The sequence below is a fragment of the Lipotes vexillifer genome, unplaced genomic scaffold (assembly GCF_000442215.2).
Source record: "Lipotes vexillifer unplaced genomic scaffold, Lipotes_vexillifer_v1.1 scaffold343, whole genome shotgun sequence".
Taxonomy (NCBI): Eukaryota; Metazoa; Chordata; class Mammalia; order Artiodactyla; family Lipotidae; genus Lipotes; species Lipotes vexillifer.
In genome coordinates, this window is record NW_006777506.1 from 2,210,226 (window position 1) to 2,215,514 (window position 5,289).

At 34.8% G+C, this 5,289-nt stretch overlaps 1 protein-coding gene across 1 annotated transcript in view; it reads left to right on the plus strand.

The window, feature by feature from the left end:
- Nucleotides 1-727: 727 nt before the first annotated feature.
- The window catches only part of PLA2G4A (phospholipase A2 group IVA), a 161,548-nt gene continuing 156,986 nt past the window's right edge, over nucleotides 728-5,289 (plus strand). The window contains exon 1 of the mRNA XM_007451152.1: nucleotides 728-796. The gene's annotated coding sequence lies outside the window, so the exon portion shown is untranslated. The remainder of the gene's footprint in view (nucleotides 797-5,289) is intronic.

The window sequence follows — 5,289 nt, forward strand, 5'->3', positions numbered from 1 at the left end:
CCAGCCAGGGTTCGAACCCATGCCCCCTGCAGTAGAAGTTGGAAGTGCACAGTCTTAACCACTGGACCACCAGGGAAGACCCAGGTCATTTATTCTAACGTTGCAAAAAAACCCAAAAAACAAAATATCCCCTCAAGTTTCTGTTATAATTCATAGCTAATTGCATGATAACATCTCATGGATGATTGATAAAGAATAAAAAGAAAGAAGTCATCTTGTAAAGACACTAATTGATGCTTGCAGAATTTGGATAAATTTAAACAATATACCTTCTTTGTTACAGTGATATCAGGTATTTGAATTTACTTTGCATATTTCTAATTTAACCTGATTTGATTTTTTCCCCCTAAATCTCAACATATGTATTACATTCTCCAGTATGCCTTGGGTTATTCATCTTTTCAATTGAGTTCTTGTTTGGAAAAAAAGGAGGAAGCAGTAACTACTTAAGGACAAGAAGTACTTTCAGACACACACATACATAGACTCCATGTAATTTAGGACTGTTTAACTTACATATTATTTAAGCATGTTTTCTGACTTCAGACTCCTAGTTCTGATAAGTAAACATTTACATTTAAGATATTAGCTGCTCTGAGAACAACGCTTTTCCTCCCTTCCTCCTTAATTCCACCTTAACACATCTGCAAAGACGAAAGGAAACCAGCTCACATTTTAGCCCCTCCTACCAAGGATAAGACTTGAACTTCTCTGTGGTCCCGGGCTGAGAAAGGATCCTGACAGGAAGCTAGAGGCGTAAAGGAGCCTGAGGAATCTCATTGTAAGTCTGGGAACTGTAAGCAATATATTTACTCTTCCCTCAATCGCTCCACTTCTCTCTCCCGCCCTTCCTAGCTTTTAGTTTGTATCTTGCTTGGAAGGAAGAAAGGACGAAGGGAAGCCTAGGATTCACCGCTGTGAAAAGTCCGCATGTCCTCTGAGTTTTGAAATGAGATACAGATCAGGGACCTTAATTTCCTTCTAACAAATGCCAGTTTGCTTTCCGGGGTCTAAATGCACTGTGGAATCCGACGATAAGGATTTCCTTCATGTACAGCGCCGAAAAAAAGCGAACGTTCAGAAAGACAGTGAGGTGGCTCTACTTAGCGCTCCACGTGATGCCACCCGGTGGTTGCCTATTCCCATTATTGAGCAGCCTGCTCTTTGTCAGCCCTAAGGATCCTTAGCAAAGAAATTTATCAGCTAATTTAAGGTTTAATTAAAAAATAGTCATTTCGGTTACTTATGCAAAGCATTCCTGGGTATTTAATGTGTGGCAGTATTATGTGAAAAAACAAACAACATTGAAAAATTAATTGTATACTGACTGGTATTCTGATTCTCGTCCTTCTAAGTTATTTGACGTGCCAGGAGAACAGAGCTCGAAACAAGATATTGGAAAAGATTTGCTCAAATAAGAAAGCTAAGTTTTGAGAGTGAATACTATTTCAGTAATTTTGTATTGGAAGCATTTGTAAAAAAAAAAAAAAAGGCATTTGGATTTGAAATAATAGTGGTTTAATGGTTTAACTTATCTAAGTTTCCTATAACTTGTAAGTACTTGTAAGTACTTGTAAGTACATAAAATGTATAAGTACATAAAATGTACTTACATACATAAAATGTATGTAAGTACGTAAAATGTATAACATTTTAATCTTAAAATTAGTCATTTTTACCTCAAAACTAGGACAAGAAATGCTCTTTATGTTGGTTGATGATGTAAGCACTTATTCATCTAATGCAGTTGGCGAACACTAGAGGCGGACCATTTGGATGGGTGTCAATTCTAAGTTATGATATTTGCATATATGACCCTTAGGGTTCAAGGAGAATTTCTGTTTGTTTTGTGTCTGTTTGCTGCATAAATTTGGAATTGTAGCCTAAGAGATGTTTGTAGGGAATAGTAGTGAAAGAAATCTTGTTAAGAGTTTTAAAATTATGTTCCAGAGATCTCTAGACCTTGCCAGTCAAGTGTGATATTGGGATTAAACAACAGGTATTTGTTTCTTTCAGTGAGCAGAGGAAGAGTTAAATTTTAAATTAAGCAATAACTGTGAAATGCATAGAGAAGCGTTTAATCTGCACTTGCTCAAAGCAGCTTTACAAACTTCCTGTAGGGGAAGCACATTTTATGGGACAAGAAACTAAGAAACCTATTTAGTAATTTTCCTCGTCCCAATTAAACATAAATGAAAAATATCTCAAAAGTGACTTGCAATGTTAAAATCCTTTTTTGCTTTTTTTTACATTTTACATTTATCAGTTTCTTGCTAATAGTACCTGATAAAGGTCATCCCACAGAGATACTTTGGCCTGTGTTTTCAACCCATCAGTATCATTCCTAGTGTCTCTGCTTAGAAAGCAAAGTCATAAAATTAAATCATTTGCATTTAAAAAAAATATGTTCCAGGAATGAAAAAGAGGAAGACAGAATTAGCTGTGTTTCCTTTTCCTCTCTTACGCCTTTTTATTTACCATCAGTTGTTTTCTTCCTCTTGCTTGCAGATTTTATAGCATTAGTTATTCTCAGCTTCTTCTTTTTTGTTTGTTTTATCACAGACCCTTTTACAAATCTTATGAAAGCTGCAGACTCCTTCCTAGAATAATGACACTTTTGCTCCTCAAACATGCACAAATTTTGAAACCCCTTTAGGAATTTCACAAATCCCCAAAACGATTCATGTCGTGTGAAAACATAGTATTTCTTAGAATTTTGGAGCTTTCTGATGATTTCAAATAATTAGCAAATTATTTTACTTATGAGTAAAGAACTGCCTCACGGTGAATATTGCACTTATTCAGTTAGTGTTCTGGAACTCTAAGTAAATGGTGTAATGGAAAAACTACTGCCTGGAAACCAAATAACCTAGATTCTAGACTCCACCCTGATAGTGATTAGCTGTACAATATTAAGCTTGCCATTTTTCTGTAACATCTGATATTTTTTATTGCTGAATGCAATAAATAAAACATAATAGGGAAGTAAGATACGTTATTTTTTATTGGATTGTGGGATGTCTATATTTGCTGCTTTTGTTCCAAAATTCCTAATGATATTTCCCAGCATAAATATGTTTTATAACATTCTTGTTTATTACAAAGATAATTCATGCTTACTGTTTAAATCCTGTTACATATAGAAATTGCAAAGAAGAAAAGGAAAATTGAACATATAGTCCCCGCAAGGGGTAACTACTTTAAAAAAAAAAAATTTATTTATTTGGTTGTGCTGGGTCTTTGTTGTGGCAGGCGGGCTCCTTAGTTGCAGCTCGTGGGCTCCTTAGGGCAGGTGGGCTCCTTAGTTGTGGCACATGGGCTCCTTAGTCGAGGCAGGCAGGCTCCTTAGTTGTGGCATGCAAACTCTTAGTTGCAAGGGGTAACTACTTTTAAAATTTTATTCATTCAATCAAAATATTTATTGGGTAACTAGCATGCATAAGCACAGAGACAAGGAATTCATGTATATACATCTATTTATGCTTCTAGACATTTTTCTACACATACACTCACATGTAGATTTTACAAATTTGTGATCACACTTGTTAAAAGATAAACTGAGGCATATTAAAACTTTTGAGTTCATTTGAGCAAAAAATTGATTGGCATGGGGCAGTGCCCAACCAGAAGTGGTCAGGAGCACTTTACTGACATGATATGTGGGAGAGAGTTTTATAGAGAAAAAGCAGAAGCAAAGTAAGGAATTTATGGATTGGGTGCAGCTTAAAGCTTAGTTGGCTGTTTGTGAATGACTGTCCTTAGGTTTCAATTTTGTACCTTCAGGGCATTTACCGGCTTAGATTTTGGTTTGCTGATGTAGGCTGCAGTGGCATTAGAGTCATCTTAGTCTAATGGCCTCCTTGTTTAATTAATTTAGCACACTGCTGATGCTGTTTCATAACATGCTTCCACTCAATCATGAGATTTTTCTCTTAAAACATATTTTTATATTCATGTGTTATTTTATATTCATTCATATCTTAAATATTACTAAGTCCCTACTATGTGTCAGCCACTATGCAAGTGATGGCAATCTAGCCATGAGCAAGAGAGTATGGTTCTAAGATGTAATTTTTAGTCTATGGAAATGTTGTATTGGCTGATTATAAGTTGCTGGATATTTAGGTGGATTAAAGTTTTCTACTATTATAAATAGTATTTCATTTAGGACCTCAATATAAATGTTTGTATACATCTTTGTTTATTTCCTTTGGATAGATTCTTGAAATGCATTTTTCAAGTTCTTACAAAAGTTCCACTAATTACAGGTTATGAGATCATAAGCCAAATGCTTTATCAAAATTTTCCTTTCTCAGCTGTAAAAGAATAGTAATAATAATAATTAAGTATTTGGAGGATTTAAAAAGCGTTTAGCAAAATATTATAGAGTACTAGTTATTATTTTTGCCATTTTGCTCTTGAGAAAGATTGGATCCATTTATCAGTAGTATAAGAGAGTAGAATTTCCCTAAGCCAACATTATGTTATCACTCAAACAGAACAAACAACAACAAATCCAAAAACTGAGACAATTGTTATATGAAAATGGTATCTTGTTTAAATTTGCATTTTTTTTCAGGAATAAGGTTGAACAGTTTTCATGGTGGGCACTGGTATGCCTATGTTTACGAATTGCATCTTTCAATGTGATTTTTAAATCTTTTTTGTTTTAATTTCTAATACGGTAAATATCAATGGATATAACTCACATAATCAAAGGCCCTTTGGGGTCCTCAATAATTTTGAAGAGTGTTAGGGGCCTTAACATGAAAGGCTAAATTTTGAAATGGAAATAGAAATTCTGTAAACATTGCTTTTTTCAAGTTTAGAGGATTGTTCTTACTGTTTCCTGATACCTTTTCTTTAACAATGGGTGAGATGCATAGAAAAATGAAAGCAAGTCATTTTTATTCTCACAGTCTGTCATCTTCTACAAAATTCAGGGGACTTGAAGAGGTTTCCGAGAAGAGGGCCAAAACCCTTGTAGAATCTCCCACAGCTTTAGGAACATCCAGACTTGCTTAATGCAAGAAGATGGAGCTAGAGATAGGTCTAAAGGTTACAGGATGATTCTTTTGAAAGATTTTGTAAGAAAAATGGTGTCCATGTTTGTCAAGAACCAACTTAGAGAAAATGAATATAACCTTTAGGCCATTCATCTTGTACTCCTTGGCGACTAGGGCAGTAACAGTTGGGAGAACCAAAGGTTGGTTCAGGGGTTCTTTCCAAAGAAGACATTAAATAGAGCAGATATTGTTCCTGACTTTTTTTTTTTTTTTTTTTTTTGGG